This window comes from Symphalangus syndactylus, chromosome 2 (genome assembly GCF_028878055.3).
Source record: "Symphalangus syndactylus isolate Jambi chromosome 2, NHGRI_mSymSyn1-v2.1_pri, whole genome shotgun sequence".
In the NCBI taxonomy this organism is placed as follows: Eukaryota; Metazoa; Chordata; class Mammalia; order Primates; family Hylobatidae; genus Symphalangus; species Symphalangus syndactylus.
In genome coordinates, this window is record NC_072424.2 from 102,480,627 (window position 1) to 102,496,464 (window position 15,838).

The window sequence follows — 15,838 nt, forward strand, 5'->3', positions numbered from 1 at the left end:
GACTTACGAGTTATTGTTCAGTTCAGATTTTCTATTCTTGATGATTAAGTCTTGACAGATTATATACTTTTAGGAATTTATTCATGTCTTCCAAGTTATCTAATTTGTTGCTGTATAATTATTCATGGTAGTCTCTTATAATCCTTTGTATTTCTATCACACTCATTATAATGTCTCCATTTTCATTTCTGATTTTGAGTCTTCTTTTTTCTTTTTTATCCAAAGTAAATGTTTGTTAATATTGTTGATCTTTTCAAAAAACAGTTCTTAGTTTTTTTGTTTTTTTAATATTTTTTTCCATTCTCTATCTCATTTAATGTTTACTACTTCCTTCCTTCTGCTCAATTTGGGCTTATTTTTTCCTTCTTTTTCTGGTTCTTTGAGTTGTAAAGTTGCATTGTTTGTTTGATATCTTTCTTCTTTTTTAATGTATGCATTTACCACTGTAAACTGCTTTCTTCATACTGCTTAGTTGCATCTCATAAGCGTTGATACGTTTTGTTTTTATTTTTGTTTCTCAAAACATTTTATAATTTCCCTTTTGATTTCTTCTTTGTCCCGTTGGTTGTTCGAGAATGTATTGCTTAATTCTCACTTATTTGTGAATTCTCCTATGTTTCTTTTGCTATTGATTTCTAGCTTCATTCCATTGTGGTCAGAAAATATTTTTGGTATGATTTCAATCTTCTTAAATTTGTCATGACTTATTTTGTGACCTAACATGTGATTCATTTGGAGAATGTTCTGTGTGTGCTTGAGAAGAAAGTATATTCTGCTGCTGTTGGACAGAAAGTTCTGTATATGTCTTTTAGCTCCATTTTGTCTATATTGTTGTTCTAGTCATCTTTTTCTTATCGACTTTCTATCTGGGTGTTCTATCCATTATTGAATGTGGAGTATTGAAATCTCCTACTATCATTTAATTGCTGTTTATTTCTCCCTTCAGTTCATCAGTAACTGCTTCATATATTTGAGTGCTCTGATGTTGGATGCATAAATATTTATAATTGTTATATCTTCCTCATGAGTTCACCCTATTATCACTATATAGTTCTTCTTTATCTCTTGTGACTATTTATTATTTATTTATTTTTAGAGACAGAGTCTCACTCTGTTGCCCAGCCTAGAATGCAGTGGCACAATCATAGCTTACCGCAGCCTCAAAATCTTGAGCTGAAATGATCTCCCACCTTAGTCTCCCAAAGTGCTGGGATTATAGGCATGAGCCACCACAACTAGCTTTCTTGTGACAATTTATTTAAAGTCTATTTTGTATTCTACAAGTATGGCCCACCCCTACACTTTTTTGGTTAACATTGCATGGAGTATCTTTTTCCATCCTTTCACATTTGGCCCATGTGAATACTTAAACCTAAAATAAGTCTCTTGTTATCTCAAGATCCAGCATTAAGTTGGATCTTGTGGAGTTTGTTGTTGTTGTTGTTGTTGTTGTTTTGGGGTGGGGGACAGTGTCTTGCTCTGTCACCCAGGCTGGAGTCCAGTGGCGTGATCTCGCCTCACTGCAACCTCTGCCTCCCGGGTTCAAGAGATTCTCCTGCCCCAGCCTCCCAAGTAGCTGGGATTGCAGGTACATGCCACCCCACCCAGCTAATTTTTGTATTTTTAGTAGAGACAAGGTTTCACCATGTTGGTCAGGCTGGTCTCGAACTCCTGACCTCAAGTGATCCACCTGCCTCGGCCCTCCAAAGTGCTGGGATTACAGGTGTGAGCCACCAGGTCTGGCCAGATCTTGTGTTTTTATTCATTCTGTCATTCCCATCTTTTCAAAAAGGAGTTTAATCTATTTATATTTAAAGTAATTGCTGAAAAGGAAGGGCTTACTATTGCCATTTTGTTAATTGTTTTCTCTTAGTCTTTTAGGTTTTTTTCATCTTCTTTCTCTCTTACAGTCTATCTTTATGTTTCATTGACTTTTTGTAGTGGCATACTTTGACTTATTTCTCCTTTGTGTGTCTTCAATAATATTTTCTTAATGGTTACAATAAGATTTATTTAAAACATCATAAAGGTAAAACAATCTATTATAAACTAATCACAACTTCAATCAAATACAAAAAGTACTTTTTCATCACATACACATTATGTTACTGGTGTCATAAATTACTTCTTTTTATATTGTGTATCTATTAACGTATTTTTATAGTCATAGTTATTTTGGTAATTTTGTATTTTACTTCTATGTCAGAATTAAAATTGATTTATGTACCATTACAGTTTTACAGTATTCTGTATTTATCTATGTATTTACATTTACCCATGATCTTTCTATTTTCATATGCTTTTGTGTTGTTATCTAGCATCCTTTCATTTCCACTTAAAGGACTTCCTTTAACCTTTCTTTTTAAGGCAGTTCTAGTGGCCATAAACTCCTTCAGTTTTTCTTTATCCAGTACAATGTCTTCTTTTTCCTTCATTTTTGAAAGACAGTTTTGTCAGATTTAGTATTTTTTTGCTGGTAGTGTTTTTTTTTTCTTTCAGCACTTTGAATATATTATTCCACTCCCTTCTGAGTTGCAAGATATTTTTTAGAAATCCACGTACAGTCTTATAGAAACTACCTTGGATGTGATGTCTCTTTTTCGTTGCTACTTTCAAAATTCTGTCTTCATTTAACAATTTGATTGTCATGTGTCTCAATGTGGATTTATTTACATTAATTTTAGTTGGAACTACAGCTTTTTGAATGTGGGTGTCCATTTCCTTACCTAGATTTAGGGAGTTTGGGGGCATTATTTTTTCAAATAAGCTTACTTGTCCTTTCTCTCTCTATTCTCCTCCCGAAACTCACATAATGTATACATTGTTTCACTTAATGATCTACCATAAGTTCCTTAAGCTTCCTTCAACTTTCTTCATTCTTTTTTTATTTTCTCCTATTTCTGGATAATTTCAAATAACCACTCTTTGAGTTTGCTGATTTTTTCTCATACCTGATCAAGTCTGCTGTTGTAGCTTTCTAGTGAATTTTTCAATTCAGTTATTATATGCTTCAGGTCTAAAATTCATTTGGTTCTTTTTAGTATTTTTCATCTCTTTGTTAATAATCTCATTTTGTTCACCCATTGTTTTCCTGAAATATTGAGCATCTTTATGACAGTTATTTTGAATTCGTCAGAAATTTTATATACCACCATAGTTTGGAGTTCATTTTTTGAAATTTTCTTTTTTTATTATTATTATTATACTTTAGGTTTTAGGGTACATGTGCACAATGTGCAGGTTTGTTACATATGTATCCATGTGCCGTGTTGGTTTGCTGCACCCATTAACTCGTCATTTAGCATTAGGTATATCTCCTAATGCTGTCCCTCCCCCCACCCCACAACAGTCCCCAGAGTGTGATGTTCCCCTCCCTGTGTCCATGAGTTCTCATTGTTCAGTTCCCACCTATGAGTGAGAACATGCGGTGTTTGGTTTTTTGTCCTTGTGATAGCTTACTGAGAATGATGGTTTCCAGCTTCATCCATGTCCCTACAAAGGACATGAACTCATCATTTTTTATGGCTGCATAGTATTCCATGGTATATATGTGCCACATTTTCTTAATCCAGTCTATCATTGTTGGACATTTGGGTTGGTGCCAACTCTTTGCTATTGTGAATAGTGCCACAATAAACACACATGTGCATGTGTCTTTATAGCAGCATGATTCATAGTCCTTTGGGTATATACCTAGTAATGGGATGGCTGGGTCAAATGGTATTTCTAGTTCTAGATCCCTGAGGAATCGCCACACTGACTTCCACAATGGTTGAACTAGTTTACAGTCCCACCAACAGTGTAAAAGTGTTCCTATTTCTCCACATCCTCTCCAGCACCTGTTGTTTCCTGGCTTTTTAATGATGGCCATTCTAACTGGTGTGAGATGGTATCTCACTGTGGTTTTGATTTGCATTTCTCTGATGGCCAGTGATGATGAGCATTTTTTCACGTGTTTGTTGGCTGCATAAATGTCTTCTTTCGAGAAGTGTCTGTTCATGTCCTTTGCCCACTTTTTGATGGGGTTGTTTTTTTCTTGTAAATTTGTTTGAGTTCATTGTAGATTCTGGATATTAGCCCTTTGTCAGATGAGTAGGTTGCAAAAATTTTCCCCCATTCTGTAGGTTGTCTGTTCACTCTGATGGTAGTTTCTTTCGCTGTGCTGAAGCTCTTTAGTTTAATTAGATCCCATTTGTCAATTTTGGCTTTTGTTGCCATTGCTTTTGGTGTTTTAGACATGAAGTCCTTGCCCACGCCTATGTCCAGAATGGTATTGCCTAGGTTTTCTTGTAGGATTTTAATGGTTTTAGGTCTAACATTTAAGTCTTTAACCCATCTTGGATTAATTTTTGTATAAGGTGTAAGGAAGGGATCCAATTTCAGCTTTCTACATATGGCTAGCCAGTTTTCCCAGCACCATTTATTAAATAGGGAATCCTTTCCCCATTTCTTGTTTTTGTCAGGTTTGTCAAAGATCAGATAGTTGTAGATATGCAGCATTATTTCTGAGGGCTCTGTTCTGTTCCATTGATCTATGTCTCTGTTGTGGTACCAGTACCATGCTGTTTTGGTTACTGTAGCCTTGTAGTATAGTTTGAAGTCAGGTAGTGTGATGCCTCCAGCTTTGTTCTTTTGGCTTAGGATTGACTTGGCAATGCAGGCTCTTTTTTGGTTCCATATGAACTTTAAAGTAGTTTTTTCCGGCTGGGCGCGGTGGCTCACGCTTCTAATCCCAGCACTTTGGGAGGCCGAGGCGGGCGGATCACGAGGTCAGGAGATCGAGACCATGGTGAAACCCCGTCTCTACTAAAAATACAAAAAATTAGCCAGGCGTGGTGGCGGGCGCCTGTAGTCCCAGCTACTCGGAGAGGCTGAGGCAGGAGAATGGCGTGAACCCGGGAGGTGGAGCTTGCAGTGAGCCGAGATTGCGCCACTGCACTCCAGCCTGGGTGACAGAGCGAGACTCCGTCTCAAAAAAAATAAAAAATAAAAAAATAAAAAAAATTTTTAAAAAGTAGTTTTTTCCAATTCTGTGAAGAAAGTCATTGGTAGCTTGATGGGGATGGCATTGAATCTATAAATTACCTTGGGCAGTATGGCCATTTTCATGATATTGATTCTTCCAACCCATGAGCATGGAATGTTCTTCCATTTGTTTGTATCCCTTTTATTTCATTGAGCAGTGGTTTGTAGTTCTCCTTGAAGAGGTCCTTCACATCCCTTGTAAGTTGGATTCCTAGGTATTGTATTCTGTTTGAAGCAACTGTGAATGGGAGTTCACTCATGATTTGGCTGTCTGTTTGTCTTTTATTGGTGTACAAGAATGCTTGTGATTTTTGTACATTGATTTTGTATCCTGAGACTTTGCTGAAGTTGCTAATCAGCTTAAGGAGATTTTGGGCTTAGACCATGGGGTTTTCTAGATATATAATCATGTCATCTGCAAACAGGGACAGTTTGACTTCCTCTTTTCCTAATTGAATACCCTTTATTTCCTTCTCCTGCCTGATTGCCCTGGCCAGAACTTCCAGCACTATGTTGAATAGGAGTGGTGAGAGAGGGCATCCCTGTCTTGTGCCAGTTTTCAAAGGGAATGCTTCCAGTTTTTGCCCATTCAGTATGATATTGGCTGTGGGCTTGTCATAGATAGCTCTTATTATTTTGAGATACGTCCCATCAATACCTAATTTATTGAGAGTTTTTAGCATGAAGGGCTGTTGAATTTTGTCAAAGGCCTTTTCTGCATCTATTGAGATAATCATGTGGTTTTTGTCTTTGGTTCTGTTTATATGCTGGATTACATTTATTGATTTGCGTATGTTGAACCAGCCTTGCATCCCAGGGATGAAGCCCACTTGATCATGGGTTATAAGCTTTTTGATGTGCTGCTGGATTCTGTTTGCCAGTATTTTATTGAGGATTTTTGCATCAATGTTCATCAAGGATATTGGTCTGAAATTCTCTTTTTTTGGTTATGTCTCTGCCAGGCTTTGGTATCAGGATGATGCTAGCCTCATAAAATGTGTTAGGGAGGATTCCCTCTTTTTCTATCGATTGGAATAGTTTCAGAAGGAATGGTAGCAGTTCCTCCTTGTACCTCTGGTAGAATTCGGCTGTGAATCCATCAGGTCCTGGACTCTTTTTGAAATTTTCTTTTGTTCTTTTGATTGTGCCATGTTTCCCTGTTTCTTCATGTGCCTTATAACTTTGGTTCGGATTCACACATTTGTAAAAGTAGCCACTTCTCCCAAACTTTTTTTTTTTTTTTTTTTTTTGAGACGGAGTCTTGCTCTGTTGCCTCCCAAACTTTAAAAACTGGCTTTGTACAGTGGAAGAAAGATCTTTGTTAATCAACCCACCTACAGACTCTGACAACTTCTCAAACCTTTTCTATGGATGAATCTTCTCTGGACTGGTGTGTGTAAATTTCAAATCAGAGCGATTTACCAGTTTCATTTTTTCCAGCAATTTGTGTTCTTTCACTCCCTTGGTGCATGTCAGAAGTACCGAAGGTTCTCCGGAGTGACCACCAGATGCCTAGCTGTTTTATTCTCTGTGGCCCACAGGCTTCTCGAGTATACTAGGTCTCATTAGACTCCAAGATAGTCAAGAGAGAAGCCAGTCCCTTGGACAGCCCACCCCCAAAAAATAATCCTGAATATTGAAAACACATTTCAACTCTTTCCCTCCCCTGGAAGAAGCCATGTCTTGGGGTTTTCTCTTGCCCATTCTACCCTGAACCAGGGACAAGGGTGGGACTATGATGCATAAGTGCATGCTAGTCCTAAGCATCACTTTTGTTTCAGTGACACTCAAATTGGTACCCTTTTCTGTCAGTACTTACATTTAGACAAGACAGAAACCAGTGCCTTGGGCAGCCCTCCAAAAAGTATGAATGTCGGACATATTTCAGCTTTCTCCTTTCCTACCTAGGAAGAAGTCAGGAGCTGGAGGTGTTTTCCCAATCATACTATACTGAGCCAAGTGGAAGGACTGTGATGAATGAGTGCCATCAGTTTTTCTGGCTTGATGCAGCTAGGTTTGCAATCACCTGGGGTTTAGCAGTCTCTTAACTGGTTTGTTGATTACTCACAAAAAGAATGGATCCATGTGTTAGTCAGTCATTTTCTCCACAGAGGAAAGAGGGCCTGAGAATTTTTATTCTACCATTTGATGATGTCACTATCCCTAATTCATTGGATTTTGTGTGTGAGAATAAAATAAAGAATGGTTTTTAAAAGTCTCTTTTTTTCACTGAATAGGTCTTCAGTAAATATTAGTTGTTTTGTTATAATTATTGTTAATAATGTATGACAGGAACTAGGCAGGGTTATATGGAAAAAGTAGAAGTAGTGACCATTCAGGACTTTTACATGAGAGTTGGGCTATTCAAAGTTGTCAGTTGATAAATGAGTCTGAAATTTAGGCAAAATTTTTAAACGTGATGTGAAAGATAACAGAAACCACTGTAAGTAAGTGTCTAAATAGATAAGAAAACAAGAGATATCATTGTTTATTTATTACGCTGAGCCACCAAAATTTTCTTATAATTCTCTTATGTGCTATATTTTCTATTAGGCAATAATAACAAATTGTTGTTTCTACTATATGAAAATTCTCCATAATAATCTGGTTATTAAGTAACCTAAGGAAGAACCAAAACTTGATGGCTATTTGCATATGGGACCTTAAGAAAGAATAAATCAATAATAATGTGTAAAATTTAAGGACTGTGTTTCCCTTAAAGATTTACTGCAGACCTCCTCAAAGTGTTTCCTTCATCTTTCTTTATAAAGGAGAAGCCAAGGGATGCTGTGGCAGTTGATGATGATTTGATGAGTCAAAGACAGAATCAGTATCTAGGAGTGGAATTGACATCTAATTTTAGTGGCAAATAACTAGATTGCTTCTCATGAACTCATTCAAAGCTGATTGAGGGCCTTTTAACATAGAAAACTCCGTTTTAAAAATGTTTACCTGAGAATAAATTTTTTGCATCAGTCTTTACAGTCCACCTGGGAACTGGCATAAATGTCAGAGTTCGTACATACAGGAACCAAAGTCTTAGATTTTATGTGTTGGTGGTATTTGGCTATCAGGTGGCTCTCCCTGAATGAACATACAAATTAAAATATATTTATTGATTCAAATACTGTATATATGCATATGAAAAATAATGCAAATAATAAGGGAATTACAAGACAGCCCAGGATGTTTTCTTGTTTTTACTTCATACTCTCAATGGACAAAATAAAGTTTAAATAGAACAAATTACTTGACCACTGCAGATAATATTTGCGCTGAGACAGAATTGTAAGCAAATTTTAAAGTGACCGTCCTTTCCCTTAAATATTCAATGAGATACCTAACTTTAATTAGATAATATTCATAAAATAAATGAGAAAGAAAGGAAAAAATAGGTATATTTAAAATATACTTTTACTTCGTACTTTTCTTAATATATAAATAAATAAAAAATAAGCCAAAATATGCAACTAGATAGTAGCATATGAGAAATGATTCTAGTTAATCCCATTATAAATATTACTTTCAAGATGCAAAAACTGAGAACAGTCCATAGAGATTATTTAGTATAATTTCTTTGTTTTATAGATGAGAACACTGAGTCACACAGCTGAATCCTTCCAGGGTTAGGACTATAAGCACTTTACAGATCTATATTCTTCCCATATCATTGTATTGACTCTATTATTTTATTAGCATCTAAGAAATATAACCTAGAGCTCTACTTATATATTTAATTAATTTCAAGTCCACCTATAAAACAGCAGGAATTTATTTTAACGTTTTTTTAACATCTTTCTTCTATCCTTTCTACCTCCCACTAAGAATATCATCTTCTTTGATATAAATCACACATCTAACTAACTGTCTTCCACTTGTTTGGGGCTAAATGTTATTAAAAACAAACAAACAAACCCCTGATTGAATATAAATTATATGTTGTTCAAAATATCTAAGTTCAGAGAATAATAGCTTGCTGTATCATCTTGGTGTATGATTAATCTTGTTACTTAATTGCTATTTTCAGATAAATATCTTTGTAGCCTTTGACTTATGCTTGCTGCAGAATGATGTAGTTTTCAGAGGCGTGATTATTTATTGTTATGCCATTCTGGTTACTTTTCTTATTGCCAAAGTATATGCATAGTGTATGTGTTCTGCTGCTATAGATAGGAGTGAAGATTGGAGATTGAGACATATGGGGATAGAGAAAGTGAATGTTTGGGAAATCTAAAATTGGATATAATACAGAATCTTACTGGCTTCTATGTGAGAAAATCTTCTATGTTTCTGATAATTCTATCCTTCTAAGCACCCTCACCTATAAACAGGTGGGAAACCAGAAATAGAAATAAAAAGTTAAGAGATCATTTAAATGCAGAACTGATACCTTGAGCACCAATGAAGCACACTTGCAGAGAAACCATGAAAGAAAGGAACAGAGGGAGAAGAAACTATTATAGGAAAGGCAAGAGAAGGGTCAGAGAAATAGAAAGAGTATAGCAAATACTGGGGATAAAAATGTAATGTACATATTTTTCAAAGAAAGAATCAGAGATTTACTTCAAGTTCCAAAAATATTTCTGAACATATATAAATCCAAGCTTTTCATTTTCACAAGTAAAAAATGTTTTTTTTTACAAATAAAAATTATTAGTAACACAGTTAAATGAAATGGTGAACCGATTTATGGGACAAATAAATGATCATGAAATGGCTAATCTTTAAAGAGCCAGAGAGTTATGATCAGAGAACTACCAAATTTTAATGACTAGTACCCAGTACAAGAAGGAAGACCTTGTAGTCATAAGTTAGAAAACTTCAAAAAGCCTATCTGAAAAAGATGCTGGCACTATATAATTGAAAATGGTCATGGTATTAATCTGTTAAAACATTCATATTCTATAGAAGGGTCACAATGTTTGAGTAGGAGCATAAGATTAAACATATTTTATTAGCTTTTAGATTTTGTGATGTGAAGTACTGACAGTAGAGCCAGTGTTTTTGTAAGAACTCACAACGACAGGATATCATTATTTTAACTCAGTATTAAGTCTCAAAAAGAATTGTGTAAGTAAAATAGTATCTAACATCAACTTCAATCCGGAAGGAAAATACTACCAATATTTGTGATAAAATACAAACAAAATGTGCTGAACTTGAGTAAATTTTTCCACTTGATCTACATTTCAGGACAGTATCAATTAATGCTCTCCAATATTAAGACTGATATATTGGAACTTAAAAAAACTCATCAGAGAATTATAAACTCTATAAAACAATGTCTTTTTTTATTTTGTGAGTAGAGGTTAATGGAATCGCTTCAATCACCCTACATATGGAAGGCCCAGCTAAAAAGATTACCTCTTTGCTTTACTCAGGTTCTCACTTGACATATCAAACCACATCTGACGAGGAAGTGGCTCCCACAGCTCTCCTGTCATGCTTCCGAAGTCGTGGGCAGTGATAAGTTTTGACTGTGCAGCCAGCATATGTCATGATAAATTTTCAACTCTCTAAATAAAGAAAATACACACTGTTCTTGGATCAAGATTAGGCTTGGTTTTCCACCCACCCTTGTCCTCAAACACATTTGTAACAAACATAATACTTGACAGGTGAATATCACCGGTGCCATTAACTGAAACAAAATAAACCATGAGTAGAAAGTGTTAATTCACTATTTCAATCACATCCCATTAGCAGAAAAAGGATCACAGATTCTCACCCTTTAAATGTAACCATGGAGAGCAGAAAATTCCGCTCCTGTGGGCAACAAGATAAGTCTATGTGGTGCCATTAGGGACGTTTTAATGAGACTTTCTTTATATTTCTATGTGTTGTTAATCATCTATGTTTATCTAAATGATCTTCTTGGCCAGATTTAAATTCCTACATTATTTCTCTGCTGCCCACATGTCAAAATCTCCTCCACTCAGAGAAGTTGCTTTTCCTGCACACAGTTTACTGGAATAAGGGAGTTTGATAATGCATCTACCAAGTAGAGTCCATGTGAAGGGCTCAGAGAAATAGAAACCCCATATAGAGGAGAAGATTCTGCAAGGCTGAGCAGCACATCACATGTTTTCGTCAGCCTCCAGGATGCGTGCTTGACTAGTGTGCGTGCTTGACCTGTGTGCAAGCACCTTGTTTGATCCCCCTCACCCTGCTTTAGCACATGAAGAGCAAACACCAACCTCTCTATTCACTCACTCAAGCATAAGCATTGGCTTCAAAAGCAGAGACAAAAGGGGCAGCTGTTCTTATTCACAGCAAGTAGGAAAAACATCACAATGCAGAGAGATTTGGGACTTGGCAGTAATGGTGAGCCCACATGGTTCTGGCTAGTGTGTATAGGATTCAGCATATTGTGGAAAGTTGGGGCTCCCTGCAAACCAATAAGTCTCATGGGATTTCTAAAGAAGAACAGGTTCTTTACATGTGAGTCCCCATAAGAAACCATTAAGTTTCAAAACAATAACAACACATAAACCAGTAAATTAGGGGTGAGCATTTACATCATAAAATTAATTCTTTCTTGAGGATTCAGCTAAAGATTATTTCTTAGTGATATAAAATGGAATTTAACATACAATAGTTTTAGGCATGTACCAATTCCATAAAATTGGTTACACCTACAGTCTGGTATCTTCAAAGGCAATAGGAAAATAAATACATGTCTGCTCGAAAGTTTGTGTTTGCATGAATCTGTTGAAGACATTTTCCACCTTTTGAAAGACATAACAGCAGTTAACAGCCTAATGACTTGTAGTGGAGTTTAGTAAATAGGGATTTGTTAAAGTGTAGTTCTTAGACCAGGAGCAACAGCAGCAGAAGGGATATTGCTAAAAATGCAAATTCTCAGGCTCCACCCCGGACTCCTATCAGAAACTGTGTGATGCAGTTCAGCAATATTTTTAAACAACTTCTCCAGATAATTCTGATGCAAACTAAACTTTGATGTCCACTACCTTAGCAAAAGCAAAATGTTAGTAAACAATTTCTACTACATATTATTCTAAAACGTTTGCTGGGGTTAGGGGAGTGAATAGAGAGAAGTCTCATAAAACATATAAAAACCCATCATTAAAATCTGACAAATTTAATCATTGTAATGGGTTTCTTCTAGCCAAGAGGATGAAAGCATAAGTTCCTCAGTCTGACATAGAGTCTTGACACAATGTTTGCCATCTATCTCTGCAGCCTCATTCGTTAGTTCAGCCATTCAGTCACTTAACTAGAATTCATTGAGTGCTTACTACATTTGGACACCAAGTGAGTAAACAGGGAAATACCAGTAACAATAGCAAAACACCCTAACCCCCAAATACCTAACATCCAGCCCCAGGCATTCCATTCCCTGCCCTTTGGGAATTCTGAAATGTGAATATGCTTTTCCTGTTCTAAAATACTATCCTATTCCTCCTTCTTGTTTCCTTATCAGAAAGATTCTTATCCATCCTATAAGATCCAGCTCATGTTGATAAAGTCTTCCTTGACTTCCTGGGTAAGTTTAGTTACTTTATATATCGGGGTCTCACAGAAATACATTCACACTACTATTTTTGCACTTATCACATGGTATTGGAAGTCATTTGTTTACATATTTTAAATCCACTTCTCAGGATCAGAGACTGACAAATTCAGTAAGTAGGAATTTGAGATATCTCTCATGATACACAAGTGGCTTGAAGTAAACATGTGGAAGGTCACTACAGAAAACTGAGTAACATTAAAAAAAATTTCTACCTATTTTAGTTTCTGTGGAGAGGTGAACAATTCTACTTTAAACAAAAAGGCAGAGAATAACAATGATTAGTAGTGAAGGATGCATTAAATTTGAAATGTAATTGCTTAACGTAGTGGTTTCTCAAAATTTGATCCATTTTTCATTGCTGAAGACTGACCACTAACAATTTGCCAATGAGATTATTTGCAAGAAGTTGTACAAAGAAAATCCTCCAACCTTGGTATTTTTATGAGGATAACAATAAAGAATTTTGGGATATCAATGTGACAGTTAATGAAAAAGTGATTATCTTTGTGTCTAGCACACAATAAAATGCACAATGAAAAAAAATCCTATATTGGCTTATATTATGAAATTCTATCCAAGAACCCTTCATCTAGATCCAATTCTGGCCAGAAAAGACATGAGAGACATTCTAGTCCAACTTTCTCATGTTATGAATAAAACAAATCAAGACCCAGAACGATAAAAATATCTTGACTACAAAAATTCAGTTCTGCTTTCACTAGGCTAGAAACTTCTTCACCATATTTTCATGTCTGTATTAGTTATCTATTGCTGCTGAATCAATTAAGAGTAACTTAGCAGCTTAAAACAACACACATTCATTATCTCACAGTTTCTATGGAAAAGAATTTCAAGCCCAGCTTAGCTGAATTATCTGCTTCAGTGTTTCTCACAAGATGATAATCAAAGTTTTGGCCAGGGCTGTGTTCTCAGCTGAGGCTTGGCTGGGGAAGGATTAAATTCCAAGCTCACTGAGATTGTTGGCAGAATTCAGTTCTGTCTGCATGTAGGATTGGGGGCTTTGGTTTCTGGTTGGCTGTCAACCAGCGGACTCTCTCAGCTCCTAGAGGCTGCCTGTAGTTCATGGTCTTGTGGACTTCCTAACATAGGCAGTCCACAACATTGCAGCTTGTTTCTTGATGTCTGCAAGCAAGGGAAAGACTCCTGCAAGGCAGGCCTGACATATAACCTATATTAGTCTGTTCTCTCACTGCTATAAGGAAATACCTGAGGCTGGGTAATTTATAAAAAAAAAAAGTTTAATTGGCTCACAGTTCCACAGACTGTGCAGGAAGCATGACAGCTTCTGCTCAGCTTCTGGAAAGGCCTCAGGAAACTTATGATCATGACAGAAGGCAAAAAGGGAGCAAACACCTGACGTGACCAGAGCAGGAGGAAGGGGGAGGGGTGCTACACACCTTTAAACAACTGGATCTCATAGAACTCTATCACAAGAACAGCACTAGGGGAAGAGCACTAAACCATTCATGAAAAACCGCCACCATGATCCAATCAACTCCTACCAGGCCTCACCTCCAACATTGGGTATTACAATTTGACGTGATATTTGGGCAGGGACACAGATCCAAACCATATCATAATCTTATTCAGGTAATCCTGTATATGCATCACATACATCTTATCCCCTTTTCTGTATTCTGTTGGTTAGAAGCAAGTCATATGGCCATACCTGTGATGGTTAATACTGAGTGTCAACTTGACTGGATTGAAGCATACAAAGTATTGATCCTGGGTGTGTCTGTGAGGGTGTTGCCAAAGGAGAATAACATTTGAGTCAGTGGGCTGGGAAAGGCAGACACACCCTTCATCTGATGGGCACCATCTAATAAGCTGCCTGCAAATAGAAAGCAGGCAGAAAAACATGAAAAGGTGAGACTGGCCTAGCCTTTCAGCCTACATCTTTCTCTTGTGCTGGATACTTCCTGCCCTTGAATATCAGACTCCAAGTTCTTCAGGTTTGAGACTGGAACTGGCTCTTCTTGCTCCTCAAGCATGCAGACAGCCTATTGTGGGAACTTGTGATCATGTACATTAATAAGCTCCTATATATATATATGGAATATATATAGAGAGAGAATATATATATATTCCATATATATATATTTGGGCTATATATATGAATATAATGAATATATGAATATAATATATATAATATAAATATATATGAAATATATATATAATATAAATATATATGAAATATATATATATATATATATATATATATATATACACACATATATACTGTTCTATTAGTTCTGTCCCTCTAGAGAACTCTGACTAATACACTATCCATACTTATAAAGTATGCAATACTGGAGACAGGGATCATGGGGGCCCTCCTAGAGTCTGTCTTCCACAGGATCTGATAGAACTTCCATTTATTTAAACATCCTGCCCTTTTATCACTGATTAATTCTTCTTCATTTTTTGCTTCCAGCAACCAGCTATTATGCTTTTGAAAAACAATTTACTAACCATCATTATTCATCACAAGTCAATTTTTTCTGCCCTGAGGATGAGTGTCATTTGGATAGAAAATATTTCTAATCTCCTCAATTTAATGATAACACTGAGTTTCTGTTAATTTATTTTTTTTTTTTTGCTGTTCTCCAAGCATTAACAAATATAACAGTATAGCTAAGTGTTAATCCTTTACTGCATTCAGTGCTTTTTATCCTCTACTCTGTCTTGAAATCTGAATATATCTTTTTGAGAGATTCCTTTTTCTGATTCTCCCAGGCCTGTTTTTTCTGATTAAATAATTTTTAGAGCCATTTTAGATTAATAGCAAAATTGAAAGAAAGGTACAGAGTTCCCAAGTACCCCTGCCCCTCCACATGCACAGCCTCCCCCATTACCAGCATCCTCCACCAGAGTGATACATTTATTACAATTGATGAATCTACATTGAGACATCATTATCACCCAGAGTCTATAGTTTACATTGCGGTTCACTGTTAGTGTTGTACATTCGTTTGGTTTGTAATAATAGCATGTATCTACCATTGTAGCTTCATATATGGTATTTTCACTGCCCTAAAAATTCACCATCCTATGTCTACCCAGCCCTCCCTCCCTCCTTTCTAACCCCTAGCAACTACTGATCCTTTCACTGTCTCTATACTTACGGCTTTTCCAGAATGTCATATAGTTGAAATTATATGTTGTCTTTTCACATTGGCTTCTTTTACTCAGTAATGTAAATGTAAGTTGTCTCCATATCTTTTCATGGCTTGATAATTCATTTCTTTGTAT

The 15,838-nt window shown here is 36.2% G+C and overlaps 1 protein-coding gene across 7 annotated transcripts in view; it reads left to right on the forward strand.

Moving 5' to 3' along the window:
• NKAIN2 (sodium/potassium transporting ATPase interacting 2) overlaps nt 1-15,838 on the forward strand; it is a 1,030,776-nt gene that overhangs the window by 879,950 nt on the left and 134,988 nt on the right. The gene's annotated exons all lie outside the window — the stretch shown is intronic.